At 34.3% G+C, this 19,207-nt stretch overlaps 1 protein-coding gene across 7 annotated transcripts in view; it reads left to right on the forward strand.

The window, feature by feature from the left end:
- The window catches only part of LOC106880021 (histone demethylase UTY), a 185,083-nt gene that overhangs the window by 42,937 nt on the left and 122,939 nt on the right, over nucleotides 1–19,207 (forward strand). The window contains exon 1 of one of the 7 annotated variants that reach the window (XM_052968099.2): nucleotides 16,223–16,939. The exons of 5 other annotated variants lie outside the window; for them this stretch is intronic. The gene's annotated coding sequence lies outside the window, so the exon portion shown is untranslated. Of the gene's footprint in view, nucleotides 1–16,222; nucleotides 16,940–19,207 lie in introns of those variants that run through there. One more of the 7 variants, XM_089353576.1, reaches the window with a different exon arrangement.

Below are 19,207 nucleotides of genomic sequence, written 5' to 3' on the forward strand. Positions count from 1 at the left end.
GTAAAATCTTCCTCTCTGTTGCCGTCACTGCTTTCAGTTTCGGATACAGAAATATCCGATTTATTATCGTTCACCATGTGCTTTTGTAGCTCATTCATTCTTTTCTTCGATATCTCCATATCTTCTGTTGAAAAACCTTCAAATTCGGAATCACTGCTTGATAGCATGAAACTCCTCTCCATCTTCAAAGTTGAAAAAAATCAACGCCGCAAAAAATGTGGAAAAAAAATCTTCCAAAATTCACTGAGTTCAAATATCACGCCAAACAATGTCGGAGACAATAACTCAACTGTTTGCAAAGTGAAATCAGGTGTTTTAACGAATGTACTAACGAGATTTGGGTTCAAATATACATTTAAATAACAATGGGTACGCTCGGCCGGCTATGGCCGGGTTAGTAACAAAAGGGTTAAAGTGTTTACAGAGCAGAAGTATTTTATATTCACAGTCATATAATAGAAATTTTCACATTTTTTGACGATGAAAGGTTGACAGCAACAATTCCATGGGGCTTGTATTTGCCAGTTGTACTATTAAAGCACTTCTGGACACCTTTTATAGCCAATACCAGTAAAATGCAAAGATCACCTTCAAAATTGGTTTTACTTTGTTTACGATTTGTAACCTTTCTCCAATATATTCTAGACAGCAATTATAATAAATCTGACTAAAATCTTTGGTTTACATGCATCATAAAACTAAAGAGAAGTCAGTGCATATTGTGAATGATTTTTCATGGACTTCATTGTTCACATTTATTAGTGTGCATTATAAATGAGTGCATGTGTGTGTGTGTGTGTGTGCGTGTTTATATATATATATATATATATATATATATATAAGTAAGTATGGTTTATAATCTTGAAAAAATTAATCTGTTAAAAAACAAAGAAATTGTGGGCTGATAGATTGGCTTAATTGTCTTATAAGAATTGAATTTAGTGTTGATTGAGACATTAATGGTAGAAAAAGAAAATTGTGTAAAGTATCAGAGAGTTACAGTTCTGAAGAATTGAATAATGTCTTTTGTGTAGCATCTTTTATTGTTTTATATGATTAACCACTTACCATTTAAACCAGCCACATCTGGCCTAAATATGCCTCCTGTTTTACATCCAAACTGGCCAGATCTAACTTCTCATACCTACAATGTCATTCTAAATATTGACAATAACATCATCAAAATTTCAAATCTGTGAGATGTTATATGATTAATTCCAAATAATGTGAATAAATAAACTTTACGTTTGTCTGAGTAATTTGAACACTAATGGGCTCAGTCATTAAGAAGGGGCAATGCTTGTGGCTTCATAGGTCCTCTAATGTGATTGATACGGTTGATGTTTGGTTTGAACACCTGTAAGTTGATATCTGCAGAGATGGGGGTGGGAAACATTGGTAGGAAGGGAATTCCAAAGTGTTGACATTCTAGGAAGAAAAGATTAGGTATAATGGAGAGGAGGAGCGTGAATGTTGGTGTTATTGAAGAAACGACTTTCAAAAGAGACAGCACATCTGTGGGCTAAGGGGTTGTAGTATGTCTTTGACAATCATTTGAATGGCCTCTTTTTGGAAGTGGTTTAGAATTTTTGTGTCTGTAGTAGCAGCATTATTCCAGATGGAGTATTATTCTGTTGTGGATTTTATGGGAAGAAGTAAGATGAGTACATCAAGTGGATATGTTTACGGTAGTTTTCAGAAGAGCAGAAATCATTGTGAGGCTGTCATCTTCAACTACATAATGCTAGTTGGATGAATGAAGGCTTGTGTGAATATCTGAATCTCAAATATATGTTTGTTTGAGGGATGTATCATGCGAGATGTGTGGGCAGCACTGTAGATTAGCATTTATTTGGTCTTAGTATAGAGTTATTGAATTCCTATTTCATCTTAGCTAATTTCTATGACTATTGATAAGTTAAAAGTCCTGGTTTTGAAATCTGCTTCCTTTGTTAATAATGATTGTAGAGAGAAATTTTCATTTAGTTGTTGGTTAGCCCCAAATTAGCTCTGAATGAGTGTACCTTTGATCAAAGGCATTTGAGCCATGGCTGTTCCCATCTGTCCTCTTAATGACAGTATTCAAAACAGCCTTCCTTTTTTAAGCTGGTTGGGTGCAGTATGAAGTTTTAGCTGCTGATTCTAGCTTGTTGAGTAACGAGGTTGAGATTCTCTAGTTAGCTTGCAAATTTCAGTTTTTGAATGTGGTCAATAGTGGTTGAGGGGTTAATATATTGGATTATTGACATGAAATGCATGAGTTTCAATCCTGTTCTATTGTGTTTATCGAGAACAACATAATTTTGCATTAGTCAATCTTTGAAAATGAATCTTAGTCTTACTTCACAGTTGAATGATTCCTGTAAAGAAGGGCATTTAGTGATGTATGAACACTCTAACAATTTATGGAGATATTATGCTAGCATAAGAACCTTGAGATACAAACCAAAAACATTTTTATTCAGCAATGGAGTAGAAAATATAAAGCTCATTGTGAAGTATTGTATTATCTTTTCACACTAATATGAATCACCTTAAATGTTTCTTCATACATGTGAGAATGATGTAATGATTTTTCTAAGAAAATAAATATTTTTGATGTTAGTAACAAATATCAAACTGCATTTCTGTTACTTCACTACTGCATTGCAAATAATATAGAACTCAATAATTGATTGAATCTAGCCTTGTATAAACAATCCTGTAATACTAGTTCTATAATGAAATATTGCATCTTAGTAGACTTTATGTTCAAAAGAAAGATATTTGTGACAAAATTGTTGCAATTTAGTCATTTATTTAGAATAAGTTTATGCCTCTTCTATACTTTTGGGATCATTGTGTCTCCTGATTATAGTCGGATGAATTTATTATCACATTTCTATATCCTTATAGTCTGTATGGTAAGAAGTTGGCTTCCCAACCACATGGTTTTGGTTTCAGTCCCAGTGTCTTGGGCAAGTGTCTCTTTTACTGTAGCCTTGGGCTGATGAAAACCTTGTGGGTGAATTTAGTAGACGGAAACTAAAAAAAAGACACGTATGTGTGAAAAAAAAAAAAAAATATATATATATATATAAACACATACACATATACTGATGCGTTTGTGTTTGGCTCCTACCTACCACTTGACAGCCAGTGTTGGTTTGTTTACATCACTCGTAACTTAGTGGCTTGGCAAAAGAGACCAATAGAATAAGTACCACTTAAAAAAGGGAAAATAACTACTGGGGTCAATTTGTTTGACTAAACCCTTCAAGGAGGTGCCCCAGCATAGCCACAGTCTAATGACTGAAACAAATAAAACATTAAAAGAAAGGATAAATATATCTTCTACAATATCAATTTGGGGATTAATCAGTCATATTTTCGTATATTCCTATAAAATTTCTGATATCACAAAAGCAAGAGAATTAAATGATTGATTTTGTTGGTTAGCTACTGTTACCCTTTTTCTTTCTTTTTATTTTTTTATATGATCAAATGACCACAAAATCCCATAGGTAAACTTGTTTTGGTTGAATAAACATTGTTGTTGACCCTTCAATTTATTAGCTTTTGTTAGCAGCAATTTCTATTGAAAATCAATTTCTAAATTATGTTTAGCTGCTCATCTTTGATTAGTAATCAAGATTCACATAAGACTTGATAATAGAAGAGCAGTTTGTTTGGTAGTTCTGAATCTGAATATGAAAATTGACCTTATCCTAGGATATGTAATCTAAACCTAGACTTGATTAGGTTTGAGATGATTTCCCTAAGCATATAATATTTCTGATAAGGACCTGCTTTACCAAATAAATTTTCTCGCCAGGCTGGTGGCATACTTCTAAGTATAGGTGTGGAAGTTCAATATTGTTAACTATTTACATTTTGTAATTAAGCCAGTTTTCTTGCAAAAATTGGTATGTTATGTTTTTTAACTCTTTTGATACCAACCTGCCCAAGACTGCTTCTGCTTCTATGATACAAACTTTCTGTATAAAGTGATCTAAGTTGAAATTTCCCATTAGAATTCGTTGTTAATTTATGTTCGAATAATCAGCTTAGATATTTTACTAAATTCTTAATTATTTTCAAAATTAATTGAAACAAATGCAGTGTAGTTCAACAGAAATATGGTAACAAAAGGGTCAAAGCACTTTACACATAAAAATAAATTTTATTCCATCAACAACATTCTGCATGTACTTATGAGTTGATGTCAAAAGATTCTAAATATGTAAGCCAAATCATAAAACTGAAACAAAATAATACTTTTTTTATGAGTAGATGCAAACATGGCTGTCTGGTTAAAAAGCTTTATTTGCAACCTGTGGTTTTGGGTTTTGGCCCACTGTGTAGCATCTTGGGCAGGTTTCTTTTACAACCCTGGGCCAACCAGTAACTTGTGAGTGACTTTAGTAGACGGGTGCAGATACTCCTTGTGTGTGTATATATTTCTTCATCATCATCATCATTTAACTTCCTCTTTCCATATTGGCAACAGTCATTAGACTGTGACCATGCTGGGACACTGCCTTGAACTTTTAGTCAAATGAATCGACCCCAATACTTTTTTTTTAAAAGCCTGGTGCTTGTTCTATTGGTCTCTTTCTGTTGAACCACTAAGTTATGGGGACATAAACAAACCAACACCAGTTGTCAAGCAGTGATGGGGTACAAATACAGACACATACACACATACAATGGGCTTCTTTCAGTTTCCTTCTACCAAATCCACTCACAAGACTTTGTTTGGCCCGAGGCTCTAGTAGAAGACACTTGCTCTAGATGCCATGCAGTGAGACTAAACCTGGAACCATGTGGTTGGGAAGCAAGCTGCTTATCACACAGCCATGCATAGTGTTTTTATATATAATTCAGTTTTGTCAGTGATAATGATATCAATTTTGTTAGTGTCTTGTTTTTTTTCTTCAAGCAATTGTCTGGACTTTTTCAGAAGGCCCCAATGATATTCCTAAAAAGAGCTTACATTTGATTATGTCCCTGGTGTCAAACATTAACAACTAACCTCAAATACATTATTTTTGGTTTGTCATCTTTAACATGATTAAGAAGCTTGCTTATAACCATGTGGTTTCAAGTTCAGTCCCACTGCATTGCACCTTGGGTGTCTTCACTTTAGACCCAGGCCAACCAATGCTTTGTGAGTGAATTTGGTAGAGAGAAACTGTGAGGAAGCCCATCATATATATGTGTGTGTCTGTGTTTATTTTTTCCCCCACTGCAGCTTGATTTCTTTTATATTCCAGTAATTTAGCAGTTCAGCCTAAGAAATTGATAGAATAAGTACCAGACTTAAACAAAGACTAGTAAGTACTAGGGATGATTTGTTTTACTAAATCCTTCAAGACAATGCCTTTAGCATGGCTGCAGTCCAGAGATAGAAGCAAGTAAAACTAGAAGAAAATGAAAATCAAACTATAGCCTTGCCTAATCACACTCTCCTTTCTTTCCAAAATAATTAAAATAATCTGTTTCACAAGGGAAATACATCTCGGTAACTACAAGGGATCTATATTGTGAGCCAGTCTTTAAGAATTTTGTATGCTGCTTTCCATGCTGGCATGGGTTGGATGGTTTGACTGAGAACTGGCAAGCCAGGAGACTGCACCAGGTTTCAATCTAATTTGGGAAGGTTTCTACAGCTGGATGCCCTTCATTAAGCAGGTGCCAGTCAGGCAGCACTGGCATTGGCCACACTTGAATGGTGCATTTGATGGCCTTCTTTCTGTTTCCATCTGCAAAATCCACCCACAAGGCTTTGGTTGGCTTGAGGCTATAATAGAAAACATTTGCCTAAGGTGCCACACAGTGGGATTGAACTCGGAACCATGTAGTTGGGAAGGAAACTTCTTACCACACAGCTACATCTGTGCCTAAATTAAGCTAATTTCCAATGAATTATTGATCAAATTTCTAAAATAGGTTTCTAAAGTTATGTCATTAGCCAAAAATAAATGTATAATTGTAGACAGAGTAGCTTAGTATTTCTTCTTGATAATTTGAAATTTCAATAATTCGAAATCTGAGAGAAGAAAGAAAATGTTATAAAATGTATAATCTAAATAATCCAGAGGTGCAGGCATGGTTGTGTGGTAAGAAGTTTGCTTCTTAACCACATTATTCAGGTTCAATAACATTCAATGGCAACTTAGGCATCTTCTACTATAGCCTCTGGCTGACCAAAACCCTCTGAGTGGATTTGGGAGATAAAACTTTGGAAGCCTGTTTGTTTGTGTGTTTCTGTTAGTGTTTGTCCCCCACAACCACTTGACAATCAGTGATGATGGTTTGTTTACATTCTTAAGTAGTTTGGCAAAAGTGACCAATAGGATTCGTACCAGACTTTTAAAAAAATGAAAAAAGTACTGGGGTCAATTTATTCGATTAAACCCTTCTAGTGGTGTTCCGGCATGGCCAGAAGTAAAAGATAAAAGATATTGTATTAGTAGACAGTATATGAAAGATGTAATATCCCAGTGGATTTTGTGTTGATTTGGGGATAATCTGATATCTGTATGATGAATTTGTGGATCTCCATTCAATTATAGAAAGTTTGTTACCATTAACTCTTTTGTTTCTGTATTTCTATTGAAATACATTGCGTTTGTTTCAGTTGATTTTTAAAATGGCAAAGAACTTAGTAAAACAACTTTGCCAATGTTAAGCTGGTGTTTGAAGCAGAAATTAACATGAAGTTTTGATGGAAGATTTTAGTTTAGATCACTTTAAAAGAGGAAGTTTGTGTCATAGAATCAAGAGTGGAATGTTATGAATTTCTTAAATATCACCAGATTATCAAGTAATTTATCTTAGATCTCTGAATTTGACAGCTAACCCATGTAAGTTAGCCTGTGTAGGTTAATACGGGTTAACAACTTGTGTAAAATAGAAATCCAGATTAGCCCTGTTAAAATGTGGCAAGTGATGTTTTTAATTAATTCAATTAAATGTATGTAAAGTTTCTCATAAAAATTTATGATGTTACTTTACTCACAAAATTATATTGTTTGTATTATTTCAATATTCAGTATTCTACTTTCAAAATGTATTTACCAACATAGGTCAAGCATGACTGTGAGTAAGATGTTTGCTTCCCAACCACATAGTTCTGGGTTCATCCCGCTGCATGACATTTTGAGCAACTCCCTTTTAATGTAGCCTTGGGCTGACCAAAGCTTTGTGGATGGACTTGATCGACAAAACTTGAAGGAAGACTGTTTTGTGTGTGTATGTGTCCCCGTCCCCTCCACTATTTGACAACTTGTGTCCCTTTTACTCAGCAGTTTTGTAAAAGAGATTGATAGAATAAATATAAGGCTTTAAAAAAATGTCCTGGAATCAATTCAACTAAATCTCTCAAGGTGGTGCCCCAGCATGGCCACAGTCCAATGACTGAAATAAATGAAAGATAAATATATTTATTACTAGCAGAGATACCCGGCGTTGCCCGTGTTACATGCAATTGAAGGATGAGACTTTTCTCTTATATTTCCTGTAAGGAACTGGAATAGATATTATTCGAATTTCATCAAAATTGCACATGAGGGTTCTTTCCCTCTTTACACACCCTAAAAAAATTCTAATCATGAGACATGTATCCCATACTATTAATCTTTATGCACATATTCCAAAATTTCAGAGCTCTTGGAGCTGAAAAATGTAGAAGTTAAGGCCCCTATTGGGGGTGGGGGTGTTAATGTCAAGCAGAGAAGTTGAATTGTTGGGAATGTTTTTAACTTGGGTGTAATATGTATTGTTTGAATTTCTTTGAAATAGGAAATATATATATGTTCACTGGGTTTGTAAAAGAGAGTAAAGCTACAGGAAACCAAAAGACGAATGATCACGATAATCAGTCGGCTACCCGAGCGTAGTCGTTATTACTCCCCAATGTAGGATTCCTCACCATACAGGTGACAGGCACAGCTGTAAGATGCATTACGGATCTATAGCAACTGGAAGGGCATGACCCAATTGAAATAAGAACGTGTGACGTTTGGAGTAAAGGGAAATGAAAGTGTCGCCTCTGGAGTTTGCAAATGACCACTATACCGATAGGTAACTGCAGAAAAAATTTACAATCAATAAATGTCTTAGAACAACCAATCAATCATCTGGGAAGGCCTTGAAATCAATGTTACCAACTGGGGACTATGTGTGACCCAGTGATAATAAAAAGTGGAGGCAAAGATGCGTCTCATTTTCTTGACAATCTATGCACCACATTGCAGAAATCACAATGTAAGTATATCTGAAAAGATAGTCTTACACTGTTGTACCGTTGAATTACAAATAATGCTCATCTGTTATGTTCGGGTGACCCTATAGGTTCCAATAGTACAACTGTATTTGTCTTTGCTTAGGAAAAATGAGTAAATTGTGGGTGTGAAGTCCCCATGAAGGGGTCTTTGTGACTTCTAAGAAGAAATTTTAGAAATATTACTTTATTTGGGTGTAATCTGTATGGTTAAAATTCCATCAACATCAAAAATATATGAATTTTCATGGTGGTTATGGCTGTTATGCATTGAATATAATTTCTAAATTTCATAAAGATCCATTCAGTACTTTTTACGTAGTTTTGGATAAAAAAAACAAATGACTAATGTGTGTGTTTGTGTGTGTGTGTGTGTGAGTGTATATATGTATAGATATCTGTATGCATGTATATATGTGTATATATGTGTACATATTACATGTACATCTACACATATGTATACATATACATGTATGCATATACATCTATATCTCTATATATATCTATACATATACGTGTACATATACATCTATATGTATACATATACATCTCTCTCTCTGAAACCATTAAAGTGAAAGTATCTGTCATTATAGTATCGAAATGTGATTGTTTCAGTTAGTGGAATAGTTTCATTTTTAAAGTGAAAGTATTTGACATGAGTGTTTTTGTTTCACTTTTGACACGTAATACTTAAATAGTGGAGGAGATATTATGTTGCTGTGGGCTCGAACTATGCAAGAAGTTAAACATTTTTTTTGACTAAAACACAACCGGGACCCTAAGTAAGGCACGTGTAAAATTTGAATGAAATTGGTTGTGTAATTCTCGAGTTTTAGGGAAACAAACACAGACAGACAGACACACATTCTCATTTTTATATATATAGATAATTTACATTGACAGTTTCAGTTTACTTTATGTTGTACTTAAGAAGGAAGCAGAAAGTGAGATTAGTCATTGGTTTGGTTGATTAACCAATCCTATCATCCAGTTTAACCCTTTAGTATTTAAACATGGCCATATCCGGCCCAAATATTCTACCTGTTTTATACTCAAACTGGTCATATCTGGCCTCTCACACCTATCCTACAATGCCATATTAAAAATAAACAATCACATCATTAAAATCTCAAAGCTACAAGATAATGTATGATTACTTCAAAATAATGTGAATAAATGAGCATTATGTTTGACAATAATCTGATTGCTAAAGCGTTAATACCACTACCCAGCTTTTGGGTGCCTTTAAGCAGGATCCATTCTATTGCATGCATTTGGGATTAGGTTTCTGATTTAAGGATAAATTCCCATCAGTCCCAGAGTTCTCAGAAAGGATCATCAGTCATATTTTTCCTCATTTGGCCTACCTTGAGGATATGAAAAAAAAGTCATTTATAGGCACAGGTGTAGCTATATAGTAGGAAGTTTGCTTTCTAACCATATTGTTCTGGGTTCAGTCCCACTGCATGGCACTTTGGATAAGTGTCTTCCATTACAGCCTGAGATCAGCCAAAACTTTGTGAATGGATTTGGTAGATGGAAACTCAAAGAAACCTGTCGTGCGTGTGTTTGTCCCCCACTACCACCTGTCAACCAGTGTTGGTGTGTTTATGTCCCTGTAATGTAGCAGTTTGACAGAAGGGACTGAAGTACCAATCTTTAAAAAAAAGCATTGTGGTTGATTCATTCAACTAAAATTCTTCAAGGTGGTACACCAGCATGGGCACAGTCTAATGACTGAAATAAGTAAACAGTAAACACACACAAAGAAAGATGTAAATTGTAAATATAACTCACTGTTGTACCTGCTTGGCAAGAGATCTAAGAGGAAAACAACTGCAACAGTTGCTTAGTGATAGTGACATTGGTTATTTTTAAATACATACCATTAAGTTCACTTTATTATCTTTTCAAAAGCATGTATTATTTCATCAGTTGTAAATATGCATCAATACATTTTCATGCATAATATATTATTGTAAAAAAATACTGATGAAAAATAAAAATTATAGTAGTGTATATAATTTTCTTTTTTTAATTGGCTAACATGAATATCAAAATGCTGTATTTGGTGGCATAAAAGATGCATAAGCATATTAGATGTTCCCCAATTTCAGCAGAACATATTCAAGAAAATTTTTAGTGCATTAACGCATATAATAGTTAAAGCAATTGGAAAAAAAAAAGTGTCTTATAAGCTATCAAATACAGTAAGTAAATACAGTGTGTGAAATGTTAATTGAAAATTACTTAAAATACATATATTTTGGTCCTAACTTTCATGTTGTATTAGAGTTATCACCCATGTCTGTTATTTGTATATTTTAAACATCTATAAAAACTTTTTCCGTTAATTGTTTAGAAAATATCAATTGATTGTTGTTTTCAATTCGTTCACACACACACACACACACATATATATATATATATATATATACACTTTTAAGTTGTATATATCCTTAAGTAATCATTTGTTAATTCTCTCTAACTAGTAGATTATGTGAACTCTATGCTTTGTGAATATCAGATACAGTTAGGCTGAATGTTTAAGAAGTTCCTTACCCATCCATGGGTCTCTGGGTACTATTCCAGTGTGTGCTGTCTTGGGAAAATGTCTTTTACTTTAGCCTCTGGTCAGCTCATACCTTATGAATGAAATTGGGTTGGCAGAAATCTTGTGAAAGCCCACTAGATGTAACTCAAAGGTTTGGCCTAGTCACCCACATACTTTGTCATGATAACTTCATCTTTGAATTATATTAAGATACCCTAAAACCCAGGTGATATCCTAAAACCAAGGTGCCATGTAAAAAGCATTTGTGTAGGTGCTGATGTCACATAAGCACTGTGATTGTGCTATGTAAAAAGCACTCATTACACTCTGTAAAGTGGTTGGCATTAGGAAGGGCTTCTAGCTGTAGAATCTGAGCCAAAACAGACTATGGAACCTGGTGTAGCCCCTGGTCTTGCCAATTCCTATCAAGCCATCCAACCCATGGAAAAAAATTCTGGTACTCATTTTTCCTGTCTCTTTTTGCTGAACCACTAAGTTACAAGGGCATAAACAAACCAACGCCAGTTGTCAAGTGGTGGGGAAACAAACAAAAGACATACATATGAAGAGCTTCCTTTCAGTTTCCGTCTACCATATTCACTCACAAGACATTGATCATGGTCTCCCTTGGGCTATAGTAAAATACATTTGCTCAAGGCATTGCATAGTGGGACTGAACCCCAAACCATGTGGTTGTGAAGCAAACTTACCATACAGCTGTTGCTGTGTCTGTATTAGGGCAACATACATTTTAAAATATCTTCTCAAATTAGAAACATATGTGATAGCATTACCCTTTTAAACCCTTTTGCTACCATATTTCTCTTGAAATACATTACTTTTGTTTCAATTAATTCTGAAAATAATGAAGAATTTAGTAAAATAACTTTACCATTATCAAATTGGTATTTCAAACATAAATTAATATAAAATGTTAATGGATGGTTTTGGTTTAGATCCTTTAACCTTTTATGTTCAGATTACTGTCAAATGTAATGCATATTTATTCACATTGTTTTGAATTAATCATGCATTATCTCGTAGCTTCAAGATTTTGATGATGTGATTGTTTAGTTTTAAGAATGACATTGTAGGGTAGGTATAAGAGGCCAGATTTGGCCAGTTTAAACATAAAACAAGATTTTTGGGCCAGACACAGCCAGTTCAAATGCTAAAGGGTTAAATCATGAAACTTGTATCATAGAGCCAAAGGTGATCTCAGGCAGGTTGGTGTCAAAAGAGTTAATGTTTTGGTCTGTTGGAAGGTGTTGCACTTATGGCCTTTGCAAACACTTCTGAAGGTTAAATGCCTGGTTTATTCTTATTTTATCATTGGTTAGTTTGCTGTAGTAGGTTGAGCATCCATCTACATAGAAAATAGGTGTAACTATCTGCAGCTGCCCAAATTTACAAAACCATCATACGCATATCATTAAGAAAAAGACAGTGGATTTATAAGAATACAAAAGAAAACACAAATAGTCTCCAGTCATTATTTAGCAATGAACTTTCCAGTTCTGGATTAGGAATGTCAAGAAGATAGATTACCATTGACATCTTAGCACATAATATTGAAAAACAGACAAACATAAATTCATTTTTCTTTTTACCAACAAGTGTAGCTATCAAAGCTACTTCAGTCACTTGCTTACTTTGATCTCAGCTCTAGTCATTAATTATTATTAGTGTTATTAGTTAGCCTAACAGATCACTTTTATTTCTTCACTAAACCGCTAGAGCAAGCAAGCTATCATCAAGGTTACTCACAATGTCTCTTGATTGCCGTTTACTTAGTTTTGTCTACCCATTCATTCTATGTATCACTTGTGGCTATTTTCATTGCATAAGGATACATAAAACTAAGTTTACAGCCATTTCTTTTCTATGCATTGCATTTGGTCATTTTCCAATTGCAGTTGATCTAACTAGAGAGCTGTGTACCATATTTTCCGGCATACAAGTCAGTGTAGTATATAATGTAAATATTCACACATCATTACTATCTTTCCAAATCCTGCTGCATTTCACAGGAAATTTTTGGTCCTCCAAAGGCGTATTGGTGTATAAATTAACCTACCAGTTTTGACTGTTGATTTTGGTCTGCAAAATTCAATTTCTGTGCTGGAAAATACATTAGTCAATCTGCTCAATGTACATGTAATTACTACCAGACTTTGCTGAACTAACTTCCTTTGAGACCACCTCTAGATCAGTGATACACAAAAAAAAAGAAAAAAAATTTTTTATCCGTTCATATATAAATTTTAAACTTTCTGTAATTTTATATAAGCACTTTTTGTTAAACTGTTCCAAACACCAGTTAATTAATGAAGTGATTCAAATGAAACCTCTCTAAATTATTGGTTTAAAAAATTAACTGGAGCATAAATATGGCCACAGAAAGAGTTTAAATGGACAAAATCTTTGTAGTGCAAGTCTTACTTAGAGTGGTTCTTTTAATTAGATAAACTCATCAACAACAAAAGTAATTAATATTTTGTATTCATTTTTGGCTTATTTTACAATCCTCAAATATAGCCTGAACAGTTGTAAGGAGATTTATCCAAACTTTCTTATTGTATAGCATGTATGCCATTGTTAAATGCCTTTTCTATTCAAATTGACAAAGGTGAAGTTTTTTTCCTTTCTGCAGCCTTCTCGACAGAAATACAACAGCTGTGATATGAGATCCTAGTTATAAACTGCACTGTTTTTAATCTATCCTGTACTTGATACACTGTTATTTGCTATTGTTTAACAAGAGACAATATACAACATTGAAACATTGCATTTTGATATCCACTTAAACTGGATATTGCTCAGAAACTTCATACATTCATGATCTTACTTGTGAATGTATAAATATTTATATATATCTACTACTTCCTACTTGTGGAGGAGGCACGTAGGTAGTTTTCAAGATTTATGACAATTGTTTGTTTTGTTCACTATAAATTGTTGGAAAGTTCAATAGACACCAACTGTATGTTATTCACTGCTTATTCATCTTGAAATCATTTCCTGTGAAAAGTGTTTTTATATATGAAGTATTTCCCTGTAATGATTTATATTTAGCTTAATTACAGCAAAAATAATTGAACTATATGTAATTGTTAATTTTATATCCGGAATTTATATATCTAGGTTTGATTCATTTCTAATTTTCATAGTTAATATTTCTTAAGTGTAAGAACATTTTCTTATTCTTTACTGTCTTAAAATTAGAGCTATTAAAAAAAATCTAATTTAATACTGAATATTTTTAGCTTTCCTATTTTTATCATTGCAATATGAACTCTCATAATGTTCATGTTTTTAAATTAAATAACTTTTCAAAAGTAGTTCAAGTGTTAATCAAAATCACTAGTATTTTATTATAATGGGTTTTTACATCATCATATGAAAAGCATTTGTGAATTTTAAAAAAATGCTAAAATGAGTTTCAGTAGAATTTAAAGAGAAAAATGGGTTTACTCATTTACTTTGAAATAGACTTAGGAGAGCATAATATGTGACAGTACATGATATAGTGTCAGAAAGTGTAGCTAAATGACTTTGATATTTTTCTAGTTTACAAGTAATATCTGTATCTTATAATGCACAACCTGTATCTCTTTTGAATGGGGCTAACATATTAAAAAGTGTATTGGAAAATCTAGGTGAAATAAATGATCCTTCAATGAAGCTACTTGTATGTGTGTGTGTGTGTGTGTATATGTATATATATATTATATTGCATGAATCATATTTCAAAGGATATAACTTAGTAAACTTTTTTTTATTTGACTTTTCTTCATTTCACCATTTGTAGGGTTTTTACATCCTGTTAACCTGTCTTTACTTTTGGTAAAATGAAATAGTAATTATTTCTACCTGCTTTGTATATATGCAAGGTTCTGTGATATTTCTTCAAATACCTAATTACTTACGTGTGTTTGATTGAGTAAATTTATAGCGGAACATTTCCAAGGTTTACATTTTGTGTCATCTGTATTAAGATGTGTTTTCGCACATAACCTGTGAAGTTTGGGAGTTTAATAGAGGGGTAGTGTCTGTACATGGTGTTGACAAGTGCAACACATTATATGTCAAGAGCACTAAATGCAAATGGAATTAGTTTTAGAGGAGAACAACTGCGAATTTGTACCATTTGTAGGAAATAATTCCTCTCGGTTTACTGAAAATCATTCGGTAGCTATTCACTTTAGACATGCAAATAATAAAACTAGTGGCAACTACTGTCTCTTTGACAAACTGGAAGAACATGTTGCTTTTCATGTCAGGTGTGGTATTTTGAAATATTAAATCTAAATTTCCTTACTTGTTTGTAAATGATAATTATATTTGAATCGGTCCAGAAAAATGTATTCCTGTATTTTCGTTTTGCTTCTTTCTTTTTTTTTTTTTTTTGTGAATATTTCCCCCTTAAAATTCAGCAATATATCAGATTTGTGCAAGATCGAGGATGAAAAAATTCAATATGCTTAATTATAGTGATTACTAAAAACTTGGCTGTGTGGTAAGAAGTTTGCTGCTCAGCCACATAGTTTCAGGTTCAGTACCATTGCGTAGCACCTTGCGCGAGTGTCTTGTACTTTTGCCCTGGACCTACCAAAACTTCGTGAGTAGATTTGGTGAACGGAAACTGAAAGAAGCCCGTCGTGAGTGTGTCTTTCTCTTTCCCACTACCGCTTGGCAACTGGTGTTTGTTTACGTCCCTGTAACTTAGCGGTTCAGCAAAAGAGACCAATAGTGTAAGTATCGGACTTTAAAACAAAAAACAAGTATTGGGGGCGATTTGTTTATGTAAACGCATCAAGGCAGTGCCCCAGCACGGCCGCAGTCCAATGACTGAAACATGTAACAAAAAAAAAAAAAAAAAGGTAAAAGTGTAAATAGCTTTCAGTTTATCAATCATCAAAACATTTTTTGAAAGTGATATTTCAGATATTGTAATTGTGTTCGTAATACTCAACTAATCTTCAGAATAACAATAATTGGTTTCTCGAATAAGTTCAGTTTATTTCTTAACACAAATCTAAATAGTTACACAGAAGAAAGTTTTGAACATTTCCATTTCTTTCTTATTATTCGACGATTATGTACACGAAACATGAGTCTTGGATTATTTTTAATAGATACACGCTGGTTGCTGCTGGTCTACTTTATTTTTCTGTTGACGCTTTGTATATTAAATGTGCCATTGTGGTTCTTAAAATAACTGTGGGGGCGATCACCACCTCCACCGCCAGCCACTGTTTAGCGATGATTCCCGGGGATAGATGGCGTCACTCTCTCTCTTTCTCTCTCACACACACACACACACACACACACATATATACATATATATATATATACACACACACACGCATTCATATACACACATACTGAAAATGTCCCTCAATACCGTACGTGTTTACACACACGCTCAGTCGCTCGGCGAGGGTGCGGTACGTTCATGTTGGTTGCCACTCAATTTCTACGATCGTATTGGTCTTATCCGAAAGTATTATCGTTGTTGAACGTACCGTCGGTTGCCGGCAGCTAAAAACCAACGACTGAGCATGCTCTGTGACCTTGGCTTTATATGGTCTGCTGACCTTGTGTTCACCACTGCCGCCGTAGCCACTACTACTACTACTGCTAGTTTGACTATGAATAAGGAGGGAGACGCTCCCCCTATTACTTCGTATATATCTTTGCCTCCTCCTACTTCCACCGTGCTTTTGTTACTCCTACAAACTGATGTCCTCCACCTGCAACGTACGTGCTTCTCTTGCTACTATCTCACTGGTAGTGCTCCCACTGTCACTATATCCACTGTAATACTGCTGCTGCTATTACTGAGTGCTTCTCGTCTGCTGCTGCGATCTGGGCTTCCACTGCTAGGAATGTACTAGTGTGTTGGCCAGCACTGTCGTTAGGATTTGCACTAACACTACTATTAGTAGTAGTAACAACATTAGCGATCCTCCTCGTTGTTCTATAGCTATAACACCAGTTCCTGCAGACTATTTCATCTCCATCCTCGCAGTTTCTCATTGTGATTATAGCAGCTATTTTTCCCCTGTGGTTTGGCTCGCCTTTTCAGCATTCTTGAAATGCCACATTTTTAAAAGGTAAGCTAGATTTTTTACATATCTGGCCAGAATGAAAACAAACGAGTGGCAGAAAATGTAGGTACTGATCTTTTTTGTGATTGATAAGCGAGTATATTTTTGTTTTGAGATGAAAATAAACAGAAACATAGGAACAAACACACACGTCAAGGGAGACACACACATTATTTCGAAAAATGGAAGGGAAGTAAGAACTTGTATGGTAAAAAGGAAAAAAAAAAAGTCTTAGCTTGAATTTAGGTGGCGAGAAGTAACAATAATGTTTGTAGTTTTCGAAAGAAATTTAATGAGGAATGTATTTATATTTGATCATGCAAATATATACTATGATGTGTGTATGTATGTGTGTGTATGGAGCAATAACATGCCATGGTGTGTGAAGCAGGGTCCAGTAGTGGTCGCTCGACTGCAGTGGGCCGGGACAAAGAACTGCTATTTATAGCCACTCCTCGCTAGACTTCATTGTCGCCGTTTTCTTTTACTCCTCTCTCTCACTCCCTCATTCTCTCTCTAATCACTTTTTTTTTACCTTCGTATTTACATTTTTTTTACATCATTTTATTTTCCTCTTCTTTTTCTGTCTCATTAATTGTCCAACACTACTGAAATCGCCGTTTGCGTTTTAAGCAAAGTGTTTCCCATCAGTTCTGTAACGCTGGTCAGCGGCCAAAATTCCCCAACACTCTTAACCTATTTAGTACTGCTAAATAGGTTACCAGAGTGCTGTAAATTCTATTTCGAAATCACATGGAGCACACACACACACACAAATAGAACGCTGGATTAACCATAATATTGGATGCCAATCTTGCACACTATAACAGAATATAACACAGACTATATTATTATATCACTTGAAGCAAACAATACTTTACAACACTACAAACACAACACTTTTCCAACGACTGATCAAAGCATACACACACACACACACACACACTACCATCATTCTCCAGTGTTCACCGAATGCTGATTACTGTTTCACTCAGCTTAAACAGCTCCAAGTATACTATCTATACAATCTAGTCTTAAGAAAGAAACAAGTTTGTTTATTCTTCTGATCCAATAAAATTCTCAACTTGTCGGATATGTAATGGGTTATTTCCTTTTTTTTTCTTCTTCTTCTTCACAATATACTTCGAGTGATATTTTCCTAACTTTTCCTCTCAACAACACGGATATGTTTTTTTTCCCCCCCACTTCCGAGCAGTTGTAATCTATCAGATTTCCGGGATTCAAAAATAATTTCCTGTCCTAAGCTTTCTTCTTTATTACCCTTTACAAAATGTCTCTGCCTTGCCTACTACTCATCTTTCATTTTGTTTTCTCCGTTATCTCATTGCGTCTGGTCAACATGGTTTAAGCTTGGATTTGCAATTTATGCTTAGGAACACGCGATAAAAATTCCTGCATATGCTCTGCTTTGCAATTTTTTCTTTTTTTCTACAATTGTTTCGAAATATTTATGTTTTTTCATAAGTGATCGGTGTATTTATATGTATGTATATGCATAGGTGAAGGTAGTTATAGCGTGACTGACTCCTTACTAGTTAGTTGACATGTCATACAACCAGACTTCCACAATCTGGTTACATTCCCACTTGATTTGTAGTTTTTAATTCGTATTGTTAGCTCAATCATTTAGTGTTTATGTTTACTGAAAACTCGATTTTAAAAAAATATCGATTAGAAAGAAATCGCTTATTTTTTCTTTTCTTTTCGCAAACCTTTGTTTTTAGCTTACCTCTTAAAAAGTTCACATTTCGCCATTACAGATGAGACATAGGGAAATTATGTTGTGTTTAGAAACGGAAAGAAAAAATTAAAAACGTTTAATGTGCTGAAAGTTTGTTTTATTGTCAGTATTATCTAGCAGCAGCAGCAGCAGCACGTGTTGGCATGGGAGGAGGAGCTGTCATGCTGTTTCATTTGACGAGCTCCATCACATCGAACTACGTCTGCTTGCTTTAACGCAACAGAACCAGACACACACGCATGCACTCAATCACTTGAAAAAAAAAGTGCAACCATTTTTATCGATGTTGATCAATATTCTCCATTCAGCTTTATAAGGCTACTCTGATCTCGTTTCACATTACTATTTTCAGAGCACTTTAACCTTTTCAGAAAAAATAAATAAATAAATAAAGCACGCACACAACTTCTCGCGCACACTCCTGTATCATCTACAGTAATGCCACTTTCAAAGTGAAGATTAATTATTGTCATGCTTTTGATTATTGGCAACGTAGTGTTACTTTTATTGTA

This window comes from Octopus bimaculoides, chromosome 1, assembly GCF_046866305.1.
Source record: "Octopus bimaculoides isolate indiv1 chromosome 1, ASM4686630v1, whole genome shotgun sequence".
NCBI classification, from domain to species: domain Eukaryota; kingdom Metazoa; phylum Mollusca; class Cephalopoda; order Octopoda; family Octopodidae; genus Octopus; species Octopus bimaculoides.